This window comes from Barbatula barbatula, assembly GCF_947034865.1.
Source record: "Barbatula barbatula genome assembly, chromosome: 1".
Classification (NCBI taxonomy): domain Eukaryota; kingdom Metazoa; phylum Chordata; class Actinopteri; order Cypriniformes; family Nemacheilidae; genus Barbatula; species Barbatula barbatula.
Window position 1 is genome coordinate 15,658,476 of NC_136766.1, and position 12,357 is coordinate 15,670,832.

Here is a 12,357-nt window from a genome sequence, read left to right on the forward strand (position 1 = left end):
TTTGGGGAATAATAAAATATCATTAGCTCTTTAAAAGAGATGAAAGTCAATGAAAGGCCCTTGTGATGACAGTAATAAAAACATATATGCATGTGTGAGTAGTTACAGTAATTACATTTCTTATTAAAGCGTGAGACAGCAGTAGATGGGATGCTGTGTGGGTGGGTTTGTGCTGTGTGATAAATAGCTGTGGTAACACAGTTAAAGGTTAAGGTTGCTCAAAGATGCTACTTTAAATAGAAACCTCACATTTAACACTTGTTCAGCAAAAAACTTCACACATGTTCATTTACCCTGTATATGCATATTATATACAGTAAACGCAGACTTCTGCTCAATGTTTTACACTTGACATATTTAAACGAATGTTGCATTTCACTGCTTCTGCTGTTCGTGGGACAACCAAATTCAATACATTAAAAAGTCAATGCAAGATGCACAACAAGCTCAAACATCCAATGCTTGCATTACACTTTCCTTAAATCACACTTTTAAGGTTAACAGTTCTACGGTACCATTTTAAACAGCAAAATATAATGAGACCAATGTATTTAAAATGTTTTAAAACTGTTTACATTGTCTATTTATATCCATCCTGCATGACTTTGAATATGGACATTTTAAAAAACTAAACAGGATACAGATGGCCCTCCCTTTATTATGCTTGGAGATATTAGAATCTGAAGTATGTTGAGACAGGAATGAAAGATAATCTCACTTCAACACGTCCACGAAACTAAATACACTAACACCAAAATAGTACACTAGTCCAAACAGCACAGAGCATTACATAGGAAATATAACAGAAACACTGCACACACACACATTTCAGTAGTATGAATTGATGCTGGTGTCTGAGCATGATGTTGATTTGCATATGCTGGTTTTAAAGAGCAGTATTGTTCATCTGCTGAGAAGAGCTTTGTGAGGGACGCAAAGATCACCTCTTGTTTGCATGATGGGTTTGTTTGCTGTTAATGACAAACAGCAACTCGACGACAGCTCTCACTCGGCAATACTTTGCAGAATACATTTCAGTGCAAACACTCTATCTCTCTCCCACAGACATTCATGCATATAGTACATTCCTCTCTGGTTAAGGTATTATCAACAGTTTTGAAACATTGAAATGTGTTGTACAAAGAAAAACATCATGTCTGGCTTTCAAGGAAAACTAGTTGGCACAATTTATAGCAGATGCAAAGTTTGAGACATAATTTCAGTAATATAAAGATTTTAGAACATGGCCATTTTTAGACTGTTGAGATACAGTGTCTACAGAACACCCAAAAAAGGGCTGCTGGCCCTTTCCCGAATCCAAAACAAATCCTAAAATTTGATTTAATTTACAATATTTAAAAACTACATTTTGGATCTATATGCAAATAAAATCTAATCTTACAGCCCTGTTCATAACATTTTGTGCTTTGCTGTTTAACAGAGAGTGATGTGTCCTGACTTCATCAATAATTTTTCTTTCTATGTGTATACTTTTAAAAAAGCGAAGTAATGCCCAACTTTATTGATTAGATCAGGGCATGTAGAGGGACATTTATCTCTGTGAGTCATCCTATTCCCTTGCATTTGTATAACTTTGGGTGACACATTGGCGTAAATGTCACAAAAGCAGGATATCAAGAACAAAAAATATATAAACAGATAAAATATATGGTTATAATATATAAACTTTGGTAAAACAGTAGATGACTATATCCCTGCTGTCCTTCTGAAATCTCGTATCTCCATACAGTATATTGTGATCTTTATTTTATTGTCACCCTTTATGTTTGTCACTGGGTTTAGCGAATAGATAACCAATACAATTAATTAAAAAGTGCTAATCAACTTTGACAATACAGTATTTAATTATTTGATTTTTATCAATTTCCTGAAAAACAGCAAATTTAGAGAGCCGAGTTTTTGGAAGCACAGTGATGAAATTATGTTCCAGTAGCTCAGTTGGTAGAGCATTGTGTATAAGCAACACAAAGGTGCAAGGTTTGAATGACAAAGAATACACATACTGAAAAAAAAACATTGAATGCATAGCAAGTTGCTTTGAATGAAAGTGTCTGCCAGATCATATCTACATCGAAAAAACACCTGAAATACTGAGATTTGTAGGACCACCAAGATCCTCATTCAAAACCCATTCACACGTAAACTATAATGTGATTCCAACACTTCCATCACAACACCAACAGGTTTTCAATGGCAAATTGAATCGATTGATAGGCATGAACGCCTACAGTGTAACAGGATATTTAAAGACACACTGATTCAGTCAATATAGTAATTTTTTGTGATTTAAGCTTCACCATTTGTGAGCAACTATCTGTCTAGATTCTGAACTCTCTGTGTGCGGATGAACTATCTGGTCTGCCTGCCATTAGGGATTTGGTGTGCGTGATCATGAGCAGAGCCTCTCGAGCTGTGGCCTAGACCATGGGAAAAGAGGAAGCAGTGTCTGTGGTCAGTGGTCTTCACCTCATACACACGCACACAAAACAAAACAAAGGCCGAACATTTTGTGTCCGTAATGACCATTCTTCAGAAGTGTGTTGTCCTGATCCTGCTTTGCCTAGTCCATGTAACTTCCAAAGATAGCTGTATTTATTTAACACACATAGGGAGGGAGAGAGAGAAGTCAGAGTGCACAAACAGCCAGGATAACACATTTGTGGAATGATCTGCCTGCTGCTACAAAATCAGCAGATTTTGTATCTTTACCGATTAGTTCTGAATTCTATTTCTTCTCTACTCTTTCTATACTTAAAAATAAAACATAGGTTTATATACTGTGGTAGGCTATATGAGACCAGTTTTTACTGCACGTTTGCTTTTTGTTGTCCTTATGTTTATTCAATTGCCTCTATTGTTTACCTCATTTGTAAGTCGCTTTGGATAAAAGCGTCTGCTAAATGACTACATGTAAATGTAACCGAGTTCCTATATGACACTCAGTACACACGGAAAGTGTGCACATTATTTTATATGTGAGTCAGTCAGAGATGTAGTGTTGGCATAAACGGGTGCTTGTAACCTTTTTAAGCATAAGAGTGTTTAAAATAAGAGGTTTAGCAGGTGTAGTCCATTCGACTTATGCATTATAACAAGATCCAAAGCGTTATTATAGTTTTTTGCATTAATTATCTCTAGGCTTTAAAAAAGTTCAAATAACATGATGCTGAGTACATTATAACGTCTCGGTTACGTATGTAACCTATGTTCCCTGATGGAGGGAACGAGACGTTGTGTCGAACCGACAGATGGGGTTCGCCCCTGAGAACCTATCATCTTCTGACTATTTTTGAAAAGGCCAATGAAATTGGCGAATTAAATTTGCATGCCGGGCTCCGCCCCCGGATATCCGGGTATAAAAGGGGAGCCGGCGTGCTCATTCATTCACCTTTTGTTCTGAGGAGCCTGAGAGCATCTCACGATCGCTGCAGCGGACGGCTAATGTTGTGGCATGAGGGACACAACGTCTCGTTCCCTCCATCAGGGAACAGAGGTTACATACATAACCGAGACGTTCCCTTTCTGTCGGTCTCTCGACGTTGTGTCGAACCAACAGATGGGGTTCCTATTGAAAACGCCACAGCACTAAGCCGCGTCACAATCTCTAGCGAAGCGACGTTGACCGGCCTGGGCGAGCCACACGTGAGCGCTATCGCGAAATTTGTAACCTTCCAGTGGGCAGGCAGGGGCTCCCAGAGCTTTTAGCAAAGATGAGTAGCCCCTGCCCTCGGCCACCACAGACGGAGGCCTTGTTCTCTAAACGAGAAGCCGTCCGGTACCATAGGGCTACTGGGTAAGCGCTGATCCCTCAATGTGGACGTGCGCTACGGAGACCACTTCCCACCATAGGGGGGAATACAGTGGAGACACCAACATGGTCTCACCAAATAGGGGAGAACTCATGAGAGGTATGTGCGTAATGCTGCAAGGTGGATGTCCACCTGGGGGAGGTCATGGGTTGCCACGCGGGGAACCATCTCATGACGACATCTCAGACGGAACCACCCTAGTGGGGGGTTACTACGTGTGGGGCACTAGGTCCGGTTAGAGCTCCGTCTTCTCGTTTAGAGAACAAGGCCTCCGTCTGTTATATGTAATAACTCAGCTTGATACCCGGCCATAGGCGGCAGGGCTGCTTTGCCGAGCCCGCCGCCCTGAGTGCTTATTGATGGATGGACGGACTGCCTATTCTTCACCCTTGGGGAAAGAAGGGAGACAGCCCATAGCGCACATATCCACCTAAGAAGGAGAATGGCGCTATGCGCAGGCGTACGCCCTACGACTGCTGGTCTCACCTGTTGGCAAGACTCGAGCTGCCGACTCCCCACGGAGGCTGCAAGCCTCTGCGAGGTACAGCGTAGCCCAACCCGCAACTCTACAGATGTCTGCCAGAGAGGCGCACTGAGCCGATGCCCACGAGGAGGCCACACCCCGAGCGGAGTGTACCGTCACTCAAATGGGCACGGGCTAGGATCGGCACGCCGTAGTGACGGCGTGTGCAATCCAGCGCGACAACTCTCCTCGGAGACAGCACTCCCGTTGCTGACCTCCATAACAGACAAGAGCTGCTCAGGGTCTTGAAGACCTCCGTGTGGTTCGAGTAGAGGCGCAATGCGCTTACTGGACACCCCACGTACAGGTTGGGTCTTTCTACCGGTGTGGGAGCGCCTGCAAGTTCACCACCTAGTTCCCAAAGGGGGGCGGCGGAACTTTGGGCACGTAAGTCGGCCGGGGTCTCAGGATCACGTGAGAGTCACCGGGCCTGAATTTTGGCAATCGGTGGACACGGAATGCTTGCAGGTGCCTCACCCTCTGGATGGACTCGAGCCCCAGCAGGAGAGCCAACCCCCCTCGCAGAACGAGGAAGGGGGCTCTCCGCAGGGCCCAAAAAAGGGTACCCAAAGGTCCACCTTAAGGTCCCATGCCGCCCCAGAGGCTCACCAGCAACTGGTACGAGATAACCGCGACAGCGGGTACCCACGCTCCAATGTGGAAGGGGAGATTACTCCCCAGCCTCTCCTGCAATAGGACAGAACATTCCTGAGCGAGCAATTCCGCGGGTCTTCTCCACTTAAAGGCATCCAGCCTTGTGGGCATGGCCCTTGCCTGAGTGATAGTCTCCACCACTGTGGGGGGTAGATCATCCAGGAACTCCTCGTCCCATCCAGGAGCCAGACCCAAAGATCCGGCTCGAATGCCACAACGTGCCCATCCCCTGCGAGTAGGCCCTTCGCCAGGGGATTTGGCCAGGGGGAGTTGTCGTCAGGAGTATTAGCTCCGAGGACCAAGTGTAGTTGGGCCCGTAGGCGCAACTAGCAGCACTTGATACTCCCTTCCCAGACCTTGCACAGGACCTGCGCAATGAAGCTCACTGGGGGAAGCGTACTTCCGCTTGTCCCGCGGCCAGCTGCGCACTAGGGCCTCCGTGTCGAGGGGGGGGCCTCGTCCAGGGAGTGCCCAGCGGTACTGGGTGGTGTTCAGGGAGGCAACAGGTCCACCTGTGCCCGCACAAAACAAACCCAAGCCGGCCTGCAGGGGTGGAGTCGTCACTTCCCACGAGGTGTCAACTGACGAGAGAGCGCTTGGCTGTCTGGTTCAGGACACCCGGTGGGCGTGTGACATGCAGGGGCTTTGCCACCTGCTGTCTCCACGGGAGGAGGCGTTTGGGCGATTTGCGATGACTGCAGCGAGCGAATGCCACCCTGAGGTTTAGTACGCTACGCCGGTCGTGCTGTCCGAGCCAGTATGCTGGCTCTGCACAAGAGGCCGGAGCCTCATCAGTGCAAGCAGGACAGCTAGCAACTTGAGGGCAGTGATATGCCAACGCAGGCGGGGGCCCGTCCAGCGACCCGACACTGCGCGCCCGTTGCACACCGCACCCGCACCCTGTAGGGAGGCATCTGTCGTTACCACGACCGGCCTCAAGACCTGCCCGGGGTTAGGATGCGACGGCAGCAGGCGTAATGACGATACGCCTACTGCCAGTGCGCCACGCTCTCCAGGGAACTCATCTCTGTAGTCAGTGCTGTCGCGGTCCCATGTGCGTCAACCCGAGGGGGACAGGCCACCCCCGAGGACACCATGCCCAGGAGCCTCTGAAACTGATTTCAGGGGACCGCTGGCTACTGCCTGAAAGTTCAAGCAGCTCAGCACTGACTGTGCGTGCTCGAGAGCGAGCACGCCGTCATGGAGACAGTGTTGAGTTCTCTACCAGGAAAAGGGGAGCTCTGCGCCAGGGAGAGCTGCTCTTTTTCCCGGCTGACCCGTTACTGACATGCCAGCCCCTCGACAGTGCCGAGGGGACTGGACATGAGAGAATGCGGTCAGTTGTCATGAACCACTCCTGGCGTCTGACAGACACCAGGAAGCGCGGTTCGATCGCCTTCGCCAGAGGGGTGGCAGCCCCGGCCTGGAGCACGGGAACATCCCTGCCTCTGCTGAGGTAAGAGGATGCCCGAAATCCCGGCGGAGGTCTGGCGAACTGGATCGAATGCCGAGACGGACCACACTCCCAGCCACCGTGATGGTTTGAAATGCTAACCAAGCACCCAGGGACCTCACAGGGGGGGCTACGATCTGCTTCATCAACCCGCGGGGGTTGGTTCAATGACTAGCAGTGCTGGTCCCACCCGGGGCATCGCAATCCGACACTCACGGCTGACGGATTAACGCTCACGATAATCCCCACATCACCCTCGCTGCTCGCCGCCGCTGACGGTAGGGCCGTAGCCGCTGCGGTCACAGAACGGGAAGCAAACGAGGTGTTGGCTGGATCTTACAGAACACAGCCACCGTGACGCAACGTCTGAATAGCCATCCGCCCGCAGTGACGCAACGTCTGAATAGCCATCCGCGCGCAGTGCGGGCAGGACGAATCCACGAGGCTGCCACAGTGGTCGGACCCCCGAACACCTGCGGCAACCACCGTGTCCGTCCCCGTCCTCGATGAGTGTACTGCGAGATCAGCGGGCAATGCCACGCTGAGGAAATTTCTCTTTTAGAAAAATACCTCTGGAACTGCCAGGACGCCCAGGGGAATCTCCGCTGCACCGCGTCGTAGAATTCGGCAATTCGAAGAATGTCATCAGATGCGAAGGCTCCGAAGAACAAAAGGTGAATGAATGAGCACGCCGGCTCCCCTTTTATACCCGGATATCCGGGGGCGGAGCCCGGCATGCAAATTTCATTCACCAATTTCATTGGCCTTTTCAAAAATAGTCAGAAGATGATAGGTTCTCAGGGGCGAACCCCATCTGTCGGTTCGACACAACGTCGAGAGACCGACAGAAAGGGAACATAATTTGCATTTTGGATTACTGTTAAAGGTCAATATGATGTGCCGATCGGCTTTTTCATCGAAAATCTGACCCTGTTTTGGCTTATCCTAACCAGCAAGCCACAGTTCACCACAGACATCAGGAAGAGAAACGGTTAAAGAGAGAGGAAGAGAGGGAAAGAGTCATTTCTTCAAGTGTAAATATTTACATGAGAGCACAGAGGCAGTTTAAGCATATAACATGCCTCTGTGTTTCACATTCACACATAGCGTGAAACAGATCAACTATGCTAATGGATGTGCTAATGTTGCAGTATTTGTAAAGTGACGGTCATAACTTGTTGTACACTCAAGAGTTTTGATCATATGACAACTAAAGAAAAGGCCTTGGTTAAAGGACAACAGAAAGTGAAGATGATTGATCGACATACACCACAGACATGTGCAAGGATAAAGTAAAGCCAGTAACTAGAGCCTAAAACTAATGAACCAAAAACTTTTTTTAATGGTTGTTGGAATTTAGCTGTGGTAGGTTTCAAACAATCGCTCATCTATAGCAAACTGTTTTTCTGGTGCATGGACTGTATATTCTTGGTGTTGCAAGCCTTTAAAACATGTGAAGCACTGACCTTGCCTCTGTCTCCACATAACAGTTCACATCTGTGAAGTGTGCACAGTATAATAATAACCCCACGTGCGGGCTTAAGGCCTACTGTGTCCCTGTTGAAATCCCTTTGTGATTTGTGGTGTATCTACATTCATTGCAAATCCAATTCACTGTGTTTCTGAGTGGGTGAGTCAGATGTGACCTCTTCTCTGTTACCTTGACAGTTGCCATCACTGCAGGGTGACACTGAATGTGAGCAAATACGATAAGTCTTCTTTTTGTGACAGCTTATCAGGAATGGTGAGAAATAAAGAATCGTTTTATAAGCACATACGTTCTGGCCGCTGGCCTGTTTTATTGCAGCCTTTCACTGAGATAGAAATAGGGAAGTTTTGAAGTGTTAGAGATGTGAAGGTTTAAAATGTGTCATATATCAAGTTAACCCAAAGTGTTTATAGCACAGATACTAGATCATTCTGCATTGCACACACAGCTTTTAGGCACACTTTTCCTGCATAAGTAGTTTCGAACAACCTACAGTTTCACCTCAGCTCTGACAAAGCCAGTCAGTGTTCAAATAAAGTGAATTTGCGAAGAGATTCAGCGTAACAGTAAGTGTAAAGCAATCACTCAGCGATTCATAATTGATCTTTTTGATAATAACATACTGTAACAGAATAGACAACTGAACAATGCAAAATCAATACGCACCCAACAGCCACTCTATTATGCATTATAGCCACATTACTAAATTATCAGTGAATAAATTGTTAACAACTTGTCAGTCATTCCTTACAGAGTTTACTATAGTCTGCCACACTGCACAATACAAAAGACACTAAAATCGCACTGAATTCACTTCCTATACTTCTACTAAAACCGAGCACAGGTGGCATTTCTTTCATGTTTTTTGTTATTGTTGCTGTCATATTATTTGTCACACTCCTAACACAGTTCCTGCTTCTGATTGTTTCTCATTTCTTCCCATGTTCTCACTCCGTGGTGCATTCATTTAGTGTGCTCTCATTTCCTAGACTTCATTAGGAGAACTTTCCACCGTTGAATGCCCAGCTCTGTGTACTGACAGTTGCGCCTAAAACAGACTTTAAGAATATACCTACAAACCCTCATAATGTAACGCATATGCAAACAGAAATAGTATAAATGTAACATGTATTGCTATTAATAATAATAAAAAATGTAACAAAACATATTTTTTTGGAAAGTTAGTTAGCCTAACTATATGTCGCCAAGTAGGACAGCAGATTGGTGCTTTAATATAGAATAGGCGGTCATGGTCACATAAACAGTAGAATATGCAGTAATGTATCAACCTGTTACAATAGCATAAAGTCGTTATAAAAATAACTACTTAAGACAAGTCCTGTCCATAGACAAGTCCTATCCAGAAAATATTCTAGACTGCATTGAAAAGCAAATGTGCTACATACAAATATCGGATGTTTTCTCTGTCAGCACAGTTGAAATCATTGGGTCTCATTTACTAATAATTGCGTAGATTTTTCGCACATTTAAATTTCTCACAGGAACGTTACGCCTAATTCAAAACACGTGTGTACTCACACGAATGTGTTCTTAACCTCGTCCTAATGTTAGTGAATTTGGAGTATTCTAAATGTGCGGCCACGTGCATGAGTTTAGTCATTTGCAGAAAACACACCCAGTCCATCTCCATATCAGGGCTTTCCGCTTAACCTTTCCTTTACCACCTGTCGCCACTTAAATCAAATGCTGTGTCTGAAACCCCTCGTTCGTTCACTCTTTCCCTATTCCCAATATAGCGGTTGACATTTCAGTCCACTATATGGGGAAGAAATTAATGAAAATGAGTGAGTGATTTCGGACACTGATCGATATAGCCTGTGTCTGACAGTACTGTCGCAGACATTCGTCATAAACATGGTGACTATCTTATATTACACCTGTGTGGCTTTGTGGATTGTTTTATAAAATACACAAATTCATTTTCATTTTATTAGTTTAAAATAAAGAGAAAAAATTTTTTTTTTGGAGGCATGCTTACTTGTCACGTTTAATAAAATGATTTTATGCATCAAGAATAAACCCATACTGTTTATCTCATTCATTTAATCTGCATAGTCTATACAAGTATAAAATATTGTTATATGTTATATTGTTATATATATGAATATATGTGTATATTCATACATTCGTGGCATTAACGGTCAGTGTCCTCCAGCTGATTCTAATCAATCAGTCGTTTCGTGTTGTATCATGGGAATTTGGTAAAAAGTGAATGAGCGAGTTTCAAAATCAGAGTGCATTGTGGGTAAAAAAGAGTGAACGAATGTGAAATGAAGTAGTTCACTCGGGTTTCGAACAACATAGGAGATAGGGAGAAGTTTCCGACACAACTAAAGATACTCCAGGCAACCCCATGTGACGCCGTCTTCAGACGCACATTCCCAAGTTATTCCAAGTGTCCAGTCCTCAAAGTCAGTTCATACACAATAAAACACCTTTTATACAGACACGAAGTTTGCAGAGTTCTCGTTGGCCGGCTGTGAAAGCTCTGTTTTTCAGAGAAACCTCGCAGCTCGAGCAATAGTATAATGCAGCGTTTCTTACTCTTTCACTGTATATGATGAAATAATTTTAAAATGGAATATACATCTAAGCGTAATTATGTATAATTTATTATTTAAACAATATAACTATTATACTAAGATGAAACATACATTTTAGCATTTTGTCTTAAGAGAAAGAGAGAGCGAGGGTGTGTTTAATTTTAGCGTAAGTGTGCTTTCAGCTGTTCCTATCTATTTGCTTATATTTAGAATACATTTTAAAACAAAATTCTGGTGAATTATGATTTGTTTGTGCAAACGTTTGTACGCAGGTTTGAAATTTCTGCGTACAAATACTTAGTGAATGAGACCCACTGTCTCACACAAACACACACAGTCAGTGGCCCATAAACACCACAGCTTAATCATTTGCTTGCCGCTATTAAACCAAGGTGTGTTATTAACACAAAACACAAGCGCACGTGTATTGACAGTGCTCTATTTTTAGAGTTTCACTGTCAGTGCAAGAAAGAGAGTTTTGTTAACAGCAGCCTGCAAATTCATCACTTCTCTTTCAAACACATCTAGTACGGATTCCAGCACTGGCTTCATAACACTACCCACAACCAAGCAGTATATTACACAAACCCTACAAAATAGTGCTCCACAGAGCTGTTCAAATCCTGCAACAGTTGATGACAGGATCAGACAGACAGTAATGTGATTAAAGTCACTGTAACTCACTGTAAGCTGAAGTTGTTTTGCCTGTCGGAGCTGAGAAACACCAGACTCGACTAATACACCTCAGATGTCTTACACGCACACTGTTAGCTCAAATCAGAGAGTTGAGAAGGAAACAGCACTGCACTTTACTGATGTCAAACAACACACAAGATCAACAACACCTCACAGGAGAGAACAGTCAGATAAACATACAACCTGGTGGAGTAAAAATCATCCAGACGTCTTCTATTTTCTTCACAGATAACTTTTAGTGAGAGAGAGAGAGAGAGAGAGAGAGAGAGAGAGGGATAAAGACGAGAGAGATGGTTGACTGGGGAAGGGGAAGAGTGAGCATGCAGTGGGAGGGTCAAAAAGAGAGCGGGAGAGAGAGAGAGAGAGAGATCACAGACACTACGATTCTTTTACTGAAGCATGCTTCCTCTGACGCAGACACCTTGTTTGTATATGATGACTACTTTTGTTTAGAGCAATATTATGTGCTCTCTCAATTCAAACAAACATACAGTATAAGTGCAGATATGCAAATCATATCTGAACATATAAACATGTAAATATTAATAAGACATATACAGAATTTATATATGTAATTATACAATATTAGATTCATTTATTATGTACAAAAGCCTGTCCTAGGAACCAAAGTTATTGTTATTGTTGCTTTTGTGTTCTGTAGAAGAAAGAAAATCTTATAGGTCGTAAATAACAAGAGGATGAGTAAGTGATGACAGAATTTGTATTTTTAGATGTACTATAACTGTATTTTTGGCACTTTCTACAAGTTACAACACAGAATATGTTCACAAATATAGTGACCGGTTTCAAATAGGTTCTCCAAACACTTGCCTTTTCACCATTCACATTTACATTTAGTCATTTGACAGACGCTTTTATCCAAAGCGACTTAAAGATGCCCTTCCTTGAACCGCCACCTTAACGTGGTGGAGGGGTTTGAGTACCCGAGTGACCCTAGGAGCTATGTTGTCGGGGGCTATATGCCCCCTGGTAGGGTCTTCCAAGGCAAACAGGTCCTAGGCGACGGGTCAGACTAAGAGTGGTTCAAAAACCCCTTATGATGTTTAAAATAACAAGGACCGTGACGTCGCGCGGTATGGCGCAACTGGGGCACCAACCTGGAGCCAGGCTCAGCCCGAAGGAGCGAC

General features: G+C 44.4%; 1 protein-coding gene across 9 annotated transcripts in view; it reads right to left on the bottom strand.

Annotated features, from left to right (window-relative positions):
• dgkza (diacylglycerol kinase, zeta a) overlaps positions 1-12,357 on the bottom strand; it is a 104,757-nt gene that overhangs the window by 48,800 nt on the left and 43,600 nt on the right. For 2 of the 9 annotated variants that reach the window (XM_079452937.1, XM_079452932.1), the window contains exon 1: positions 11,393-11,506. The exons of the other annotated variants lie outside the window; for them this stretch is intronic. The gene's annotated coding sequence lies outside the window, so the exon portion shown is untranslated. Of the gene's footprint in view, positions 1-11,392; positions 11,507-12,357 lie in introns of those variants that run through there. 9 annotated transcript variants of the gene reach the window in all.